Raw genomic sequence first — 19353 nt, forward strand, 5'->3', positions numbered from 1 at the left:
TTGTTGATGGGAAAGCTCTCTCCCATCGGCATAATACGGCTACAAGAGCACTCTTAAAGTGGCACAGCTAGATCGGTACACCTGTGCCACTCTAAGCTTGTAAGTGTAGACAGGTCTTACATGTCTTGTAACACAAGAGGGTGGTGGCTCTAGAAGCTCATCTCCGCCAGTGCTGATTGAAAGGTGCCAGCAGTTTTCGTGGTGGAGCCACATGGCTAGTTAAAATCTTTGCCTGAAAAGGTTATAAATAGTGCTGGGGTAAATTATGGCTGCTGGATAACAAATTGGCCAATGGTGCAACATAATCAGCAAGCAGTCCAGATAAGATGGCAGCTAGCCACTTATTTTAGTGACTGGGGGTTTGTTGGTATTAACTTTAATTATGAAAGATGGATTTTTGGTGGGGAAGGGATGGAAAGAGGGAGGTTGAAATCCATATTATAAGGCCTAACTCTAAAAACAGAGCCCCTAGTACTCTACATTTACAGCAACTATCAGAGGAATGTGGAATTTTATATACATTAACTCTCTATGTCCACATCAAATGGACAACAGTACAACATTTTGCAGCCTGGCAATTCACCTAACTTCTCTGCACCTCAGTTTACCCAAGGCCACATGCAAGTCAGAGGTAGAGCTGGGAATAGAAACCAGGAGTCCTGGCTCCTAGTGCAGAGCAGGGGCTGGACACCCCATGTCTTAAGAGTGATGATGGGTTGGACTGTGTCTATTGCTTACCTGCAGAGGGACAGCACAGCCTGGGAGGGGAATGCTTATGTTGCCCATGGCTGGTAGAGTTGAGGAGCATCAAACTAGCATAAATGTTAAATGGTATTATTTATATTAATACCTAATCCTGATTTGAAGCTTAAGTTCTCTGCCTCAATACTACCTTGTGGCCGTCAGTTCCGCAGCTTAGTTGTGTACGGTGTAAAAAAGTATGTCAATTTGTAAAGAGATGCTATCAGATTGAAATCTAATATCTTTTAGAAAATTAGTTAACAAGTATTTTCAGTTATAAATGGAGATCCACTACGGTGGAACTCGGAATTCCAATAGAAACCAATGCAGGACTGGGGTTTAAGGGCCAGATTTTTAAAAGGTATTTAGGTGCTAAATGATCATATGAGGGAGAGCAATGAAAGCATCCCTTTGTATATAGTTAGTTAAGTATACAAAGTAAAAAAAAAGGAAGAGAAAAAATAAATCTCTTTAGTTTTTAGGTATTATAATCTTGGATATTACTTGAAACACTAGTAGGCAAACATTTCAAGCAGAACTGGGATTAAGATGATGTCCCTTGAAATGTGTTTTCTCTTAATTTAATTGGGTGTCTTCTTGATAACACTGACATTTCTGCAGACTCACCATTTTGTTCCAATTCCTACACATTGTATTTGCCAAGACTAAAGACAAGCACTTATTTCTGATTTTAAAAAAAACACAGGATTAAGAGCTGTGAAATGCAGCCAGACATCTGATTCCTATATAGTCTGCACCTGTGACCTGATCTTGATTAAATGGTTGAAATTAAGCAGCACCATCACAAGGGAACACAGTGTTGAAGCAATACATACTTTTCTACACTTCCCTGCTTCACCATCATGTGAAAAATGCCAGTTACTGGACACCTGAGAAGGCTGAAGTTACTTATGAACTTGGGATGCAAAAAAAACCTCACCAAGCTTCCTCAACCAAAATCACGCTGAGATGCAACAGACTAGCTCGGTGTAACAAACTCTTGACAATCAATGTAATTACAAATTGCATTTGAAAAAAAATGAACACACACATTAAGATTTCAAAAGTCAAGCACTCAAAGCTAGGAAATGCAGAATTGAGGTTGATGCAACCTTAATTTGAGCCTCTTGTGCATATACATTATGATACAGTCTTTATTTAAATGATCACTAGCAGGTTTTCCAGAGGACCCTTGCCTCATTCATTTCACAGGATGGACAGTGCTCGATGAATGGGTTGCTACCTAATATTTCTTTTTATCTTTATCATTCAATGTGTGCCCTCTTGTCATATTTACTGCACTCTCCTCGGACACAGCTCTAAAGACTGAACTGCTAATTTTCTCATGGGGTTATGTACAGTGTTCATCACCATAGGATCTGAGTGTTTCACAGACACTAATGAATTTAGCTTCACAATTCCCGTGAGGTATTGTGGTGTTAATATTCTCATTTTAATGATGGGTAAAGGAGGCAGAGAGAGAGACTAAGATCAAAAATGAGCTTTAATTTTGGGTGTCTGACTTGAGTGTCCAGTAGCTGGAAAGCATCTACCAGTCAGACTCAGGCCCTGATTCTTCACAATATTTAGCAGCTGGCACTTTTTAGGTTCAAAGCACAGGTCCCATTGACTTCAGTTACCCTTATGAGTGTTCAGCACTTCTGTAAACTGGCCCCAAGCATCTGAAGGTGGGCACCCAGAAAAAGAGAAACACACAATTAGTAGCCACCTGTAAAAAAAGTTTGGTTTCAGTGACTTTCCTAAAATCATACACAACCCAGATTCATTCCCTGAGCACTATGCATCCTGTGTACTGAATAAGGCAGAGAGCCGGGGGAGGGGAGCATGTATCATACTGCATATGGACAAGGAGGTGAACCTTAATGAATCCCCTTGTGTATATGCATAAGGAGATGCAGTCTTAATTCTAGCGCTTCCTAGTTAGAGTTCTTGATTTTGCAACCGTAACATTCTTTGAACATACTGATCCCCATGTCAGTCATCAGCACAGTTGGAACCTTTAGATCTCTGCCTCTTGTGCCAACAGAGCCACTGATGGCAGTAAGTTCCCATCTCGTATGTGGGATGGGGGCCACCTACTAAAGCGAGATCACATTTTGCAAGGGAGTTTCATAGCTGTTTCCTGACAGCTAGGGACTGTTGAGAATGTAAAAGGAAAAATACTCTACTAAATCAAAAAATGGAGCATATTGCAGAGGAAAGATTAAGGATTATCTAATAAACACTTGTTAAAATCTTTTACTATTTGGCTAGTTTTTTCAATTAAACTAGTTGTGAACAATCAGAGACAAGCATATGGGCCCCAGCCTTCCTCTGTCCAAGGAGAGGTTACTATAATACAGTTCTTAAGAAGGAGCTGATGTAAATCAAAGTGCTCTGTTGGCAAAAACAAGCACTTTCTTCTATGAAGAAGTGAAATGAATGCCACAGGATATCAAACCAATTTAGTTTTCTACTTAAGAATTTCTCCGCATTTGGCAAAAGCAGGAATCTACGGTAGAAGTTTTCTTGGGGTGCTTCATGAGGCAAATTTTCTCTTTTTTCTGCAGTCCCATTTCTATAGGTCTCACTACACTTAAAATGCCTTTGCAGAATTAACTGTAGTTACTCCCAGGTAGTGACAGAAGGAAAGCGCTATTCAAGCTAGGTCCTGAGCAAAAATATCCATATTCTTGGCATGCCTATGGATTAAGATCTTGAGCAGACAATATTTATTGAAAGTTTTGTTGCTGTGCTCCTGGACTTAAAAGATAATATTTAGGTATGTATCATTTACAACCTTCATAATTTATAAAATGCACTTGTATGAGTAAACCTAGCAGAAGGCCAAAACCCAGTCAAACTAAGAGTTGTTCTATTTTACCAAAATGACTATAAGAAGTGTTCAGAAGAAGAGATTAGAGAACAGAGGCTATAAAAGTAAAAGTTTATTTTCCATATGATCCCGATAACCAAGGCAAAAGAAAGGACCTTGAAGGAGTGATATAGGTCTTTCTGCACTAAGGAATCCACTGCAACGTGTGCTTTTTGTACATATCCTATATTAAGACTATGTTTTCTAGAACTACATATCAGGAGATTTTAAGGATGATTTTTTGGGGGAGGAGGGCAAACGGGGAGGGAGGAAAATCAGAGGATTCTCTTGTTTTGCAATTACTCCATGCTCTATTTGTCAAAACTGTTTCAATGCAACTCTCAGGACCGCATGCTTGGGCTGCTTTTACAATTAATGCCACAAATGCTCATTATCAGATCTTATTCTTAGTTTTCTGATCTGTTTTATTATCTGCCGGGATATTCTATTTTCTGATCAAATAGGTAGACATCCATTTTAGCTTCTAGGCCACCTGGCAAGAGTACTTTACAACAAAATTGATCTGATTACACTTTTTGGACTTAAGTACCATCTTCACACCAATTACACACAAATCTACCTGTCCACTCCTGACCTGTATCCTTCCAATCTCACATCTTGACCTGACTTCAGGGCCAGATTAAGAAAGTTTGGGATCCTAGACACACCATGAAACTGTGCCCCCTTCTCCTCCCCCCCGGCCCCCCGCCAACCCACGCCCAATGGCCCAGTTCTTTGCTTGTTATGATAGTAACAGGGAGTCCCCTTCCTTTCCAAAGGGGCAGGGAGCAGCAGAATGGTGCCCTCTTCTCTTTTTCATGAGAGAAAAGGGCTCTCCTCCCCACCAGAGAAGCAGAAAATCAGAAGTGGCAGCAGGGGAGCCCCCAGCAGGTCAGTGTCAGAGCCAGGAACAGAGCCCACTGAGTGACAGCCCACCGTTCTCAACATGTCTGTTCTCAGCTCCCCATCCAGAGGGGAAGGGCTCCTCCAAATGCTAGCTTACAAGGGGGCCACAAGAAGGGAGATGAGCTCTGACTCCGCGGTCCCCCCCCCCAAAGACAAGACCCCACCCCCGATCCCACGAGAGGGGCAGGGAAATCAGAAACCCACAGAACAGGAACCCTTCCCCAGATCCTGGTTCCCACATAGGGAGAAACAGGGAGAGGGGGCAGATCGCCCAAGCATAGGGCCTCCCAACCCCACTCCCATGAGGGGGACAGGGAGAAGGACTCACACACCTCCAGGGGTACCCCTCCCCCAGATCCTAGTACACCTATGGGAGGGGAGAATGTGGGGTTGACAGGTGGCCCCTGTTCCAATCCCTCCCACTGACCCTGCCACCCCTGCCCCCCATGTCAACCCTCCCAGTGCCCCACTGTTCCTACTCCCTTAATCCCCACCACCTCTGCCAGGCTAACCCCCCGCCCCCTCCAGACTTCCCCACTACCACCCTTTTATTCCTCCCCCCACGGCTGCCCCAAATTCTTCTCTCCCTATTCCCCCACTCCCTAATCTCCCCTCCCAGCAAGTACTAGCATATGTAATTTTTTTCCCTTTTCAAAAAGAACTGGAGCGCCTTCTGAACTGTCTGCTATACTCAGAAAATATTTCCCCAAAGTAAAAACAAAACACCCTATGACAAAGGCAGATAGTAGCAAGATGACTCCTTTTTTACTTCAGATTTCTACCATGGGTTGGATTTGAATTCTCAGTGCCTAGGTGGTGCACAGATTTGATGACTACAGCATTCCCTCAGAGCTACATAAAGCCCTGAGGCTCATAAGTGCCTTTCATCACTCTTGGGCTCTCTACTCACACCCTCAGTGATTGCACTGAGAGTGTGAGTAGAGAGCCCAAGAGTGATGAAAGGCACTTATGTTGGCACCTAAGCATTAGGTTATGTATAAAGCTAAACTCTCTTTTGAATACCATTTTCAGTTTTGGTCAAGTGACTCCAAATTCGGAACTGCTAGCCCTATATCGCATCTCCATGAGGCAGAGCAAATTTCAAAAATCAATCCCAATGACCATGTGGGAACTTAGAGCATTTAGAAGAGTCTACCTTTAAACAAAAAGCTGCTCTTAACCTCCGCTATATACTGTGCCAAGTATCAAAGCCAATGTATGGAATAAATAGAACTCTGGCTCCTAGCCCTGTGTGCATGCCTCTAGATCACATGACCTCTAGGCAAGCACTATCTTCCTTCTCTACTTTATGCATTTTAATTAGGCCATGTCTACAGCTGTGCCACTGTAAGATTGCTCATGTAGCCACAATGCCGACAGGAGAGAGCTCTCCCGTCGACATAATAAAGCCATTTCCACAAACAGCAGTAGGTATGTCAGTGGGAGAAGCTCTCCCACCGACAAAGTGCTGTCCACACCGGCACATCTGTCGCTCGGGGGGGGGGGTGTTTTTTCACACCCCTGAGCGAACTAAGTTATACCGACAAAAGTTGTAATCTAGACATGGCCTTAGTCTGTACCCACGTGAGAGTTGACTGAACCGCCATAATGCACATCTCTGTGCCATGTACAAGTTGGGCACTTTGTATACCACAGCAGTTCTGAGAGATTTCTAAGGCCTGCAAAGCAGCTGTTTCATGTGGAGAGTGTGGACAATACCATTGTACATTTCTGGACTCTCACATCCAGTTAGTGCTGATTTCTTAAGATAGCATGTGACACTTAGAATTTCACAGGGATCATAACATACAAAAGTTGGTTTAATATCCAAATTCCAACAGGAAAACACTCAAAAGTAATCAAAGACACCAATCTTCTCCAAGACAGATTAAAACAAACACAGGGTTTCAAGGCCAAGCTGCTTGGGAACTACAATAAATCAATACACACCAAACAATTAAAATTATCTCCCAAATGCAGTCAGAGTTGCCTCAACATGTCCAGAGAAATTCTACCATGGTTACAAATTTTTTTTTAAAAGTATGATGTTTAAGGCATACTGGTTTAGCTTTGGCAAAACTAGAGCATCTAAAATCAGATTTAGACTTATAATGGAAAACAATTTTCTCCAACTAGGCACAAAGCACAAGAGATGTTCTACATTTACAAAAGGTAAGTTGTAAATACTGTTCTAGAATGAAGAAAGCTTGTAGGGGGGAAGAAACCAGAGATCAAAATATTTTATGCTTGTGTAACTCAAAGCAAGCTTACAAGTGTGTAGAGAAAAGCATCTAGAAAAAAATTGTACATTTTAATTACTAGCCAATTAAGATCATTTGTCTTTTGTCTCCGATCATTTGCAATTCCTGACAAATCTGGGTTTGCAGACAACATCAGACTATGAATCATATATCCCACAAGGTTGGGGTGAAGGAAAGCCACAGACCTATTATGGCAATGAGATATGTAACATATGAGGTTAGAACTGCTTGTTAGGAAATTGTCTACAGCCCCTTGAATTGTGATCACTGAAGGCATTTCTTCAATTCACAGGATTTCTTAGATGAAAATCACTTTGTATAAAGCATGTGGCTTCATGTATACAAAAAGGAGAGATTCAGCAACACTGTGGAGGATTTGAAGGGTACCATAATTATGTATGTTCTGTTAGTCAAAGAAATAGACCTGTTTCAGTGGCATAGTATGCTAGTTCCGAGACCACATCTTAGTTAAGACAGAGTTTTTCCTTATTTGGTCAAACGTGTTTCCTTTTTAATTCCAAATGCAAGTTCCTATTGGGTCAAGCCCCAGGCAACATTCACTCTTGAAGTTTAAATCAAAGAGCAAATCAATTTAAGGAAGAAACCAACCACTACAATAATCAACAGAAATAATCCATGTCCTATGTACGTTTTCAAAAACACTATCTGTGTCTATCTAAGTATAAATATAGCCTCTAAGGGAACGTCTACACTGCCATTAAAAACTTGCGGCAGGCCAGCTGACTCGGGCTCACAGTGCTTGGCTATTTAACCGCGGTGCAGATGTTCGAGATCAGGCCCAGAGCTCATGCTGCAGCATAAGCCTCAATGTCTACCCCGCTATTAAACAGCCCAGGCCAGCTACAGGTGTCTAGTTACAGTGTAGACATACCAGAGCCACTGCCTTCCCAGTCTGCACATCCTCTCCATCCATGTTCTTTAAGCAGGGCAAACACCAACTAGCCAGCAGTGGAGAAAGGGCCACACCCATTAAACTTTCACCACTATGGATGGCTTTGTCTACACTACCACTTTTGTTGGTCGGGGGTGGGAGGGAGGGTGTTTTTCCACACAGATCGTAAGTTTCACTGACAAAAGTGCTGGTATGGACAGTGCTATGTCAGGAGGAGAGAAGCTCTCCCGCCAACATAGCTAATGTCGCTCAGAGGGGGTGGTTTAATTATATTGGCAGGAGAGCTCTCTCCTGCCAGCAAAGAGTGGCTACACAGGAGAGTTTACAGCGGTACAGCTGTGCCACTGTAAGGTCTGTAGTGTAGATATAGCCTATATCATGCCGTCAATTGTCTGCTCTGTACTTAATTAGATGGTTATCAGTCATCACTACCTCACTCACACTCATCCAAGTGGTTTGTACCCTATCAGTTGCCTGACTGATTAAGAGCAGGTTCAATAGGCAACAATCAACTGATTCGCTCTGTTAAACTGATTTAATTATCACATTTAATCTTGCCCAACTTTTTTTGCTTAGTTTTTTGATCAGCTCTTAATCAACTGATTGCCTTGCTAATTAACCAAATTACTTGCCATTACATTGATTTTGTTGCTCGATTTGTTTCCTCTCTGCATTTTTAGCTTTGTACCTGTTCTCCCCACACTATCCCCTTGTGCTTGCATAGGAAGAGGGAAGCTCTTACACCAGGCATCCTCACTTCCTGCCTCAGAACATATTTGTTTCACCCCACCTTCCACTATTAACTTCCATTCCCGTGCTGTCAACTCCTCCACTCTTTTCCTACCTCAATCTCTACCTAAACTATCAGAATGTTTAATATTCTTTTCCTATAGTAAATAACTCAATCTTGTTTTAGCATTTCTTTCCTTTACTAAACCCCTTTAACTTCAGGTCCTATGGTGATCTAATTTTGATTGTAAGCTCCTTGGGGCAGTAACCATGTCTTTTTAAATATCTGTGTTAAGTGCCATGAAAAATGATGGTGTTACAAAAATGTAATAACAGCTGAAGAAATGTAAGTAAGTTCCACAACCATACCATCTACCAATGTGATATATGCCACCATGTGCCAGCAATGCCCCTCTGCCATGTACATTGGTCAAACTGGACAGTCTCTACGTAAAAGAATAAATGGACACAAATCAGATGTCAAGAATTATAACATTCATAAACCAGTTGGAAAACACCTCAATCTCTCTGGTCACTCGATTTCTGACCTAAAAGTGGCAATTCTTCAACAAAAAGACTTCAAAAACAGATTACAATGAGAGACTGCTGAATTGGAATTAATTTTCAAATTGGATACAATTAACTTAGGCTTGAATAGAGACTGGGGGTATGTCTACACTACAAAATTAGGTCGAATTTATAGAAGTCGGTTTTGTAGAAAGCGGTTTTATACAGTCGATTGTGTGTGTCCCCACACAAATGCTCTAAGTGCATGTAGTCGGCGGAGTGTGTCCACAGTACCAAGGCAACCGTCGACTTCCGGAGCGTGGCACTGTGGGTGGCTATCCCACAGTTCCCGCAGTCTCCGCCGCCCATTTGAATTCTGGGTAGAAATCCCAGTGCCTGATGGGGCTAAAACATTGTCACAGGTGGTTCTGGGTACATATCGTCAGGTCCCCGTTCCCTCCCTCCCTCCGGGAAAGCAAGGGCAGACAATAGTTTTGCACCTTTTTTCTTGAGTTACCTGTGCAGACACCATACCACGGCAAGCATGGAGCCCGCTCAGCTAACCGTCACCGTATGTCTCCTGGGTGCTGGCAGACGTGGTACTGCATTGCTACACAGCAGCAGTTAATTGCCTTTTGGCAGCAGACAGTGCAGTATGACTGGTAGCCGTCATCAACGTAGTCCTGGGTGCAATTTTAATCGGGCGCCTGGGCAAACATGGGAGTGACTCAGCCAGGTCATTTCCCTTGTTTCGTCTCGTGGTGATTCAGTCCTACCGGCAGCGTGCTGTCTTTTAACCTCCAGCCAGCAGAAGATGATGGCTAATCGTCATACTGCACCGTCTTCTGCTGAGCACCCAGGAGATGATGACGGCTAGCGGTCGTACTGCACAGTCTGCTGCCAGCAAGATGTATAAAGATAGATGAAGTGGCGCAAAACAAGAAATAGACCAGATTTGTTTTGTATTAATTTTCTCCTCCCTCCTGTTGCCGGCACCCAGTGCCGAGAGGCTGAACAACAGCTTGAGTTGGTTCATTACCCGGTGTGCTACACCCAATAATCACAACGGGATGGAGAAGCAGAAAAGTTTATTTGAAGCTTCAAAAAGGTACAGGGAGATTTGAATCTCAAATCCTGTACAACAGAGCAGGAAGTTACACAGGCTTTTATACATCCTTTTTCCCAGCATACTTATCCAATAGCAAGCTGCTCCAAGTATCCATATAGCCAGCCAATCCAGTTCCCAGCTAGTTCCCTGATTCTCTGTATCATTTGTTAAACTATACATAAAGCTGCTTTATTCAGCATTGTTCTTCCATATCTCCCCTGTTTGGCCTTGCTTAGTTTCAGGCAGTCTGACTCTGCAACATAGTGTTGCAGATTCTCAGCATAACTGCTGTGTGTGCCTCCAGGCGGGGGGGCCAAGGACACTTGGGCCTAGCACGCAGAGCTGCTGCGAGTGCCTCCAGGCAGGAGGGGGGGGGCCAAGGACACTGGGGCCTAGTGTGAGGGGGCTTCATCGACACTCGTGGTCTTCCATCCCCTCGAGTTACCTAGTGGCCATGCCCCAGTGTTCCCAACACTCCCTCCTTCCCTCTGTGAAATCAATGGCCTGGCTAAACCCAGTTTTGAATTCTATCCTTGAGGGGGCCATTCAGTTTCTCGCAAAGCCAAGCCCTTTGTTGATTTTAATTCCCTGTAAGCCAACCCTGTAAACCATGTCGTCAGTCGTCCCTCCCTCCGTCCATTTTAAGAGCCCTTTAAGTCGAAAAAAGGGCTTCATCGTGTGGACGGGTGCAGGTTTACATCGATTTAACACTGCTAAATTCGACCTAAACTCCTAGTGTAGACCAGGGCTGGGAGTGGTTGAGTCATTACACAAAGTAAAACTATTTCCCCTTGTTTATTCCCCACCCCCACCCCCGTTCCTCAGACGTTCTTGTTAACTGCTGGAAATGGCCCACCTTGATTATCACTACAAAAGGTTTTCTCCCCCCCACATTCTCCTGCTGGTAATAGCTCATCTTAAGTGATCATTCTCCTTACAGTGTGCATGATAAACACCCATTTTTTCATGTTCTGTGTATATATAAATCTCCTCACTGTATTTTCCACTGAATGCATCCGATGAAGTGAGCTGTAGCTCACAAAAGCTTATGCTCAAATAAACTTGTTAGTCTCTAAGGTGCCACAAGTCCTCCTTTTCTTTTTGCGCATACAGACTAACACGGCTGCTAATCTGAAACAACCATACAAAGTTTTATTTTCTTTTACAAAGAGACTGCTATCTAGCAAAAACTGTTGAATGTTCAATTAGAGTGAAACAGGACAAATCAATGAAATCTAGCTGAACTTGTTTCAAACAGCATGTTAGAAGAACACATTCTAATATACCAGAACATTTTAAAGATCATGATCCAGAGGTGAATTTTTGCACTGAACTACTTTCGGTTTGACACATGCTCTAATGTTCTACTAATTGTGGGAACACCACATACATGGTATTAATATAAAACCTTCAATAAAGGAAGAGCACCTTCATTTAGACACAATGTAGTTAGTTGACTTATGAGAAACTGAGGGTAAAAAAAAATTAGAATAAAAACCTTTCCAACTGTATTTAACTTAACATAAATGAAGAGTGATAATATTTTCAACTAGAAGATAAATATTAAAATAATGATGTATTTGAATCTAATTCTTCCAAATTAAGGATGTGGAGGCATTAGTATGCAACATTTGTCAGTTCCATACGTTCATTAGAAACTGACCATTGACTTTTTTACAGATTCATCGATTCTAAGGCCAGAAGGGACCATTATGATCATCTTCTCTGACCTCCTGTACAACACAGGCCATAGAACCTCCCTAAAATAATTCCTAGACCATATATTTTCGAAAAACATCCAATCTTGATATAAAAATTGTCAGTGACGGAGAAACCATCACAACCCTTGGTAAATTATTTCAGTGGTTAATTACTCTCACCATTAAAAATTTACATCTTATTTCTAGTGTGAATTTGTCGCTAGCTTGAACTTCCAGTCACTGGATTGTGTTATACCTTTTTCTGCTAGACTGAAGAGCCCATTATCAAACATCTGTTCCCTGTGTAGATTCTTATAGACTGTAATTAAGTCACCCCTTAACCTCCTCTTTGTTAAACTAAATAGAATGATCTTCTTGAGTTTAATCCATGTTGATTGCAGAATTTTGATGCAGTCTCCACAGGCTTTACGAGAAGCTATAAAAATCAGTTCACAATAACCAGTGATAACACAGATACAACCATTTTGCCAAGGGAGAGCAAGTTTGGATTCTCCCTAATTAACTCAAACTCTTGGGCCTAGAGTAGTTAAGGATTCCTAAGAATGTGAAATAATCCAAAATTCAAACATTTAAAGAAATAAACACACTTTTCTTATATGGAGAAAACCACTTTGAACTATATCAATGAATACCACATTTCTATATTTTTCTGTACATAACTGCATATTCCCCTTAAAATTACACAGCCTTTACAAACTGGCACATGAGAAACAAAAGAGTATAATACAATTCAAAGACACCAGGGAAAGAAAGGATGGTTCAACCATGTATAAAAGTTACAGAACGGTCATGCAGTACAATTTAGGGCTTGTCAAACCTAAAATGTTATAGTGGCACAGCTGTGCGGCTGCACCACTGTAGTGTTTCAGTGTAGAAACTGCCTATACTGATGGGAGGGATTCTCCTGTCGGGGTAGGTAATCCATCTCCCCGAGAGGCGGTAGCTATGTTAACAGAAGAATTCCTCTGTCGACCAAGTGCTGTCTACTCTACACCAGCATGTAGCTACACCAGCGAGCAGTGTGTGGATTTTTCATGCTCCTGAGAAATGCAGCTATATCGATGTAGACCAGGCCTGACTGTAGATCAGTTTGGCACCAGCCATCCTCATAACAAGGCATGATGAACATTTAAAAAAAAAAAAATCAAGTATAATCATATAAATTGTGAACTCCTCATGAAGATTTCATGAGTTATTCAGACCTTCAACCATACTAATGTTACTACTACTTATTCATACCATATGGGTTTCTGCAAGAGCTTTTTTGTTTTAGTCAGAAGCAGGGTTATATCATTTTATCAGTTTGATCACTTTATAGCTCAATACATGCACAAGCCCACTTATAATCCAAATAAATGACAATATAGTATTTAGTAATTCCATGTAGATAAAGGAAAACTGATGTGTTTCATTTTAATACCTTAGGGTTACATTTTCCTTTACAGAACATATTACTGGCTATTTTGCTCCCCCGGCATGTGTCAAAATCCCTCAGTGAGTTCATCAGGAGTTTCAACAACACAGGAAGAGTTGAACAGATACCAGGAAAAGCAGTGCATGCATTAGAGAAGGAATTTAGCCTTTAGATTGCTAAGGAGGAAGTCTGGATGGTTCACATTAAGGGGATGTGGAGCTTTTTGACTCCAGAACAATCTGTATCCAGTCCTAATTTGTAGTGACTCATAGTTACTACCCTCTTACTGGCCTACGAGAAACTAGTTCATTCCAGTTTTTAGTGGACCTATATCCATATTAGAACACACACACAAAAGCCATAAACCTCACACCATTACCCTAAAAAGCACCCTTAGTAACAATGTCAGCATAGAGACCAAGGACTGAGTAAGCATAAAATTTAACTAACTTTTGCCGCTAGCTCTCTAGGTCAGAGCTGACCAGTTGGGGCAGTCATGCTTCTACTGCTGGACCTGCAAAAAACCTATGACTATCAATCCAAAATCTGTCTGAAGTCTGACAATGATGATTTTCAAAATGGTTTCTACAAATACATGTTACTGCCTGGTATCTCTGTAACAGTGAATGCTGGTCCTGTCTCAGGTCTTGTCTACACTTAAAATGCTACAGTGGCTCAGCTGTACCATGATAGCGTTTCAGCATAGACACTACCTATGCCGGCGGGAGGGCTTCTCGCGCTGGCATAGGTAATCTACCTCCCCGAAAGGCGACCTAGCACTGTCTATACTGGGACTTAGATTGGCTTAACAATGCCACTAGGGGTATGGATTTTTTCACATCCCTAAAAGATATAGTTAAACTGACCTAATTTTCTAGTGTAGACCGGGCCTTGCACTCTACCACCATTTTACTGCTTTTCCCAGCAGCAGACTAGTCTGCAGTGCTAACAGTTTTGGATGAAGTGCTTCTCTGCATTTGAGAATGAATAAGAAAGAGCTGAAGCTTCATCTACTTTAAGTTCTAGAAAGATTTGCAGAGAAAAATAGATACTGTTCATGTTATGCCCTATTAAAATAGAATTTACCCTACAACAGCTTTGAAAAATCTCCAGCTTCTCCTGTGCATATTCAGCAGCTGAATATTTCCTTAGTTATAGAGCAAATATAACTCCCTGGTTCATTAGCCATTTTTATTTTGTTCAGTTTTTTTTCAAATCTGACATTTTTCATAATATAAATCATAAATATTAAAATATAGTAGCTTGTCTTCTTTCTAAGCAAGTTCAGCAAATCCTATCTTTTACCAGCTTAATTTGTTAAATCTTAAAATGCTTTGCAATTTTGGGGCAGCTTAAAGTTTTGGGAGCCTTTATACAACTATAAAAAAACAAAACAAAACCCCACACCTCATAAGTGTAATGTCCCTTTAAAAGAGTTATTTGTATTACAGCATGATTATGTCACTGTCTTGTGGATAATTTATTATTTCACTTTATAAATGCAAGTGTTATTGTAATTGTTTTCCTCTGTTCCTCCGCTCCCAAATCTCCACATATCATAACACTACACAATGTAATCTTTTGCACTTTAAAAATTCAACATCTTGCTTGGAAACAGCTTTGAAAAGTTGGCATATGGCCGACTTGCAACTGATACTACAGTTTAAATACCTTCCCAGCAAAGTTGCACATTAACTTCAAAATACTTTGGGATCAGCCATTAAAATGTTTTTGTTTCAGTTACAACACTAATGAAAACCAAATGTCTGAATATATTTTAAACTGGTCTAATGCACTAGGGATTTCACTTAAAAGAGAAAAGTCTGAATCAACTTCCATTTACCCAAATGAACACAGATTAGTCAGTACTACACTATGCAGATATATGGCCAAACACTTGGAGTAGGATTAAATAATTATGAAGAACATTTCAACCACAGATTAAATGAAGAAAGTCTGAGTAACTGGCTAAATTTGATCCTTCTCCTAAATCTTTTAGTTATGGTGTGCTAAAGCTATTGAGCTGCAAGCTTACAAAATTCCATTTACAGGTGGATTCAGGACCCTAAACCTCTGCTTTGCTAACATCTAAGCCATTGCAAAATACGTATTTTCACCTATCCAGGTAAGGCACATCAACTGATCTTGCTCTGTAAATTTAAGCATACCCTAAATATTTGCTTGCACAACGAAGACCTAACAGCTTTGAAGGAACCATATACCAGAAAAAAAAGTTTGTCTAAGCTGACCTCTTTATGGGAATGATTTCAAATACTGAATTTTAAGAAGTCAGACAGTGAGGACAACCAGAAAAATAGGATGTACCCCTAAAAGAGTGATTTTATGTACTGGATTATGAACCAGTAAAAGGAAAAGAAACAATTTTAACTTTAGGATTCTGGACTTGGGAGTTTCTACCAGAACTTCTTCAAATAATTATTTTGACAAGTTCCTATTAAGTGTTTAAAGGGTAGAGGGTAGTCTTTAGTTAAGGCATAGGACTGGATTTAGGAGATTCATTTCCTTGCTTTACCAGTGACTTCCTGATGACCTTGGCTTATCACTTTATTTCCAAAACTCAGTACTCTGTGTATAAAATAAAATTAATTCTTCCCTACTTCAGAAGGGTTTTATGAAAATTAATGTTTGAGAATCTCAGATATCATGGTGACGGGGGCTTCGTAAACAGATTACCCAATATACTTAAGGCCATACACATATTTCTGAATATCAGTCCTTTCAGGCTACAGCAGAATTTCTCATTGTTGTCCAGATTACTTCCAATCTAATTCTATCTTTGAATTTTCACTTTAAATTAATGTATTTGTTGCATTCATTTCTTCAAGGTCATTCCCCGTAGCCCTCCCACCCCCCACAAAAAAGAGAACTGTTTAATTGTCCAGTGATTGTTGTTATTGCAGTCTTTTGGCTAATTAAAGAGAGCAATAGACAGAATACACAGTTAGCTTCTAGCATGCTCATCATATTTTGATGTGCGACATCTTTATCAAAGCCTCAGGAGTTACCAGGATTTGAGACGCATTTTAAATAACAATGAAATTAAACATAAGCTCTAGGAATAAAGAAGAAAAATTCAGTCCTGAGTCACACTACAGTAGGTCACATGCAGAAAAGAATCATTTCTTTCTATAGCAAAATGAACCGCTCTGTCATTGAAACTAATTAAAAAACCCAAACGTTTAAAAAGTCAACTAATTAATGGTGAAGAGCTACATTTCCATTAATTTTGTTTTTTAAAAAAGTCAAGTATTTTTAAAAAGAAGAGTACTTCTCACCGTTGTATCAATGCATCTCCAAAAGTCAACCTAAAAATTGCATTCCATAAACAATGAATACTTTGTGTAGGAGATTTAGCGCAAGCTATGAAATGCAAGTTACAAAATATCTTTTTTAGCCAAGAATCAAGACAACCTGTTGACAATTTATTTCTTTTACAATTAAATTAGAAATTCTAACCTATTTCAATGCAAGCTATAATGATAATTGGATATGAATTGTAAAGCCTGAAGAAATACATTGTAGAAATGTAGAATTTCCCCTGAAGAAATACATTGTAGAAAACCCTGCAGGTACTTTTCCATAGCAAATAGTTTACACTTCTCTGAAAGAACCAAAAAAATCAGCACAAGCTATCCCAGGACTTATACCAATATCTAATTTTTCATGACATGCTCTGACAACTTTGTTGACTATGGTCCATATTTCAGAAGTTTAGAACATATACCACCTGTTTCCGACTAATATTCAAACTGTTTCTATTGTACAATCAACAACAGCTGCTGAAGGGTCTAAAATATCAAGGATTAGGAAGGGACAATTATTAATGGCTATATTATACTAAACAGGTCAAAAACTTTCTGCTAAAGATGTATATAGTTCACAAATGCATCAATACTTTCTGTAAATATATACGTACATTTAACACCACTTTCTTCATTTTGTTCTTAAGACCATTTACTGTAATTCAAACTTTAGGGTTTTTTACCTGCAAGAACAGCAAATAGCTGTGCCGCTCTGATTGTGCTAAGGACAGCGGAGGAGGTGAGCTGTGCAGAACCCTGCATGTAAGCTTCCAGATCACTGCATGGTTAGGAAGTTCTTAACAGGGGATTTTCAAATTCTCGTGTGTGTAAATTAATACTTGTTATTAATCCAAAAGGCTGTACAATATCTTACTGTTAGAACATTTTTGTGGAGAGATTAAAAAGTCTGCAGCAACAACAGGAACTGTCTCACCCAAGCAGAGATGCTAAGCATGCACATTCCAAGTCAAGAAAGAAACCAAAGATGCAGGCAAGTGAAAGTTGACAATTTAATCAAGTAAAATCTGGAAAGTAGCATCTGGCAAGAATTAAAGCAAGAATTTTGAGGTCATTTATCAAGTGGTTAATTGTTTAAAATAAAGTTTAAGACCTAACTAGTACTTTGCTTAAAATACAAAGCATATTTATAGACTGATATATTCCCATCAGACTTTCAGAAGTGTGATGAACCATAAGAGCTTGTCTCCAGGTCAGATTTGTTGTAGATCATCTTGAAATCTCTCTCATTAAAAAAATCTTACAGCCATACACAAAATGTTTTGTTACAAATCTTGCTCTTTAATACATGTCATAAAACCCACTTTGGAGGTGGGTTTACTTAGATGCAGGAGGAGCTTACTCACAGCAAAATATACATGGATACATGTGCAACGATTGGTACAGAATGCAGATCTATCAGGTCTCCCACTAGTATCCCATACTACTTTGCTGTCGACCTTGGTTGCCTATATATCTCATTCTGCTCTGGGGTCATCCTTACCGGATGTCACCTCACTGTTTAAAAGGTCATCCTCAGCCAAGTGCTGTCCTTTGTGATTCCATCATGAGGTGTTCACACATAGCTGTGCTATGCTTGTGATAACTCTCTAGTAATGCCTCATGCTGCTGTTTTGTAATCCCACACTAGGACTCTGGCTTTTTAGACCTCTGAAGATAGGAGCTTTATCCAGCCCAGCTGGCTGGCAGTAAACTGGTATGCAAGCAAGTATCATGGCTCTTGTTCAGTAAGGTGCACAACCAGAACACTTTCCAGTGTTGCAGTATAACAGAGGAGCTCCAGCTGGGACTACAGACATTCAAAGTACAATTTGTCTGAATAGAGAAGTAGCACAGTCTGACCTTACTATGAGGACCTTGACTGGATGTGTCACCATTGTACAAGTTTTTTGTTGTGAACAGTCTGACTGATCCACAATGACCTAGGTGAACCCTGAGCCAGACAATCATGAAGGTCCCAAACCACCTCCATTCAGAGCAGAAGGATGAGTCTGAACCACAGACACACACCCATACTGTGGATAAGATCAATTCCTGGAAGTATTAAAATGATACCGCAAAATACAACAGAACAAGAGGGCAGGTTACACATGTTGGGAACTGTAAGGATGTCTCCATGTTGGCATAACTTTTCACTGATTCATGGGCTTTTAAACCCCACCCACAATGCTTAACGCAAAGGTGGCACTAGAGACTGCACAAATGCTGTTTCTTTTTATAGTAATAAAAACCCCACAGAAACACTGTGTAACCTTTCTATGTCCTGTCCCATACCCCCATCGCAGTGCTTATTAATCTTTCCCCCTCCACACAGTCTCCTCCCCTTCTTTCACAAAAATAGTGGAATTGCATAGCTTAACAAGAAAGGAGACTCAAAGTAAAGATGCTTACTGAAAATGATGGTTTTTTATTCTTTATTTTTCACCATGACAGCAGGATCAGGAAGAGAAGAAAAACACAGATAGTAATACACTGGACTATGGAGGGGAAGGCTACGTTACTAAAGCAAATGGCCTACTAACTTTGCACAGCAGTGTAGCAGCTCAATAAAATTTTAAAATGCTTATAAAGTTCATCTTTATTTATTATTCATATTGTTTACTAAAATAATTTGAAAGTGTGTTTTCATTCATGTTTGAATCTTAGACCCTCCTTTCATTGCAAAGCATCCAGTTAAAACCACCTTACTGGTACAATAATTCCATCAAAACAAGTACTATATTAAAAAGCATTGCATTACAAATTGCACGTACAATGCATTAAGAACAAAGAAATATGTGCAGTATTGTTATGACATGCCTTATACAACATACACATTTCTCATGAGTAGGAGCACA

At 40.3% G+C, this 19353-nt stretch overlaps 1 protein-coding gene across 9 annotated transcripts in view; it reads right to left on the bottom strand.

Moving 5' to 3' along the window:
• The window catches only part of DISP1 (dispatched RND transporter family member 1), a 161350-nt gene that overhangs the window by 112962 nt on the left and 29035 nt on the right, over nucleotides 1–19353 (bottom strand). The window contains exon 1 of one of the 9 annotated variants that reach the window (XM_084623983.1): nucleotides 17182–17295. The exons of the other annotated variants lie outside the window; for them this stretch is intronic. The gene's annotated coding sequence lies outside the window, so the exon portion shown is untranslated. Of the gene's footprint in view, nucleotides 1–17181; nucleotides 17296–19353 lie in introns of those variants that run through there. 9 annotated transcript variants of the gene reach the window in all.

Source organism: Lepidochelys olivacea (genome assembly GCF_965140295.1).
Source record: "Lepidochelys olivacea isolate rLepOli2 genome assembly, chromosome: 3".
NCBI lineage: Eukaryota > Metazoa > Chordata > Testudines > Cheloniidae > Lepidochelys > Lepidochelys olivacea.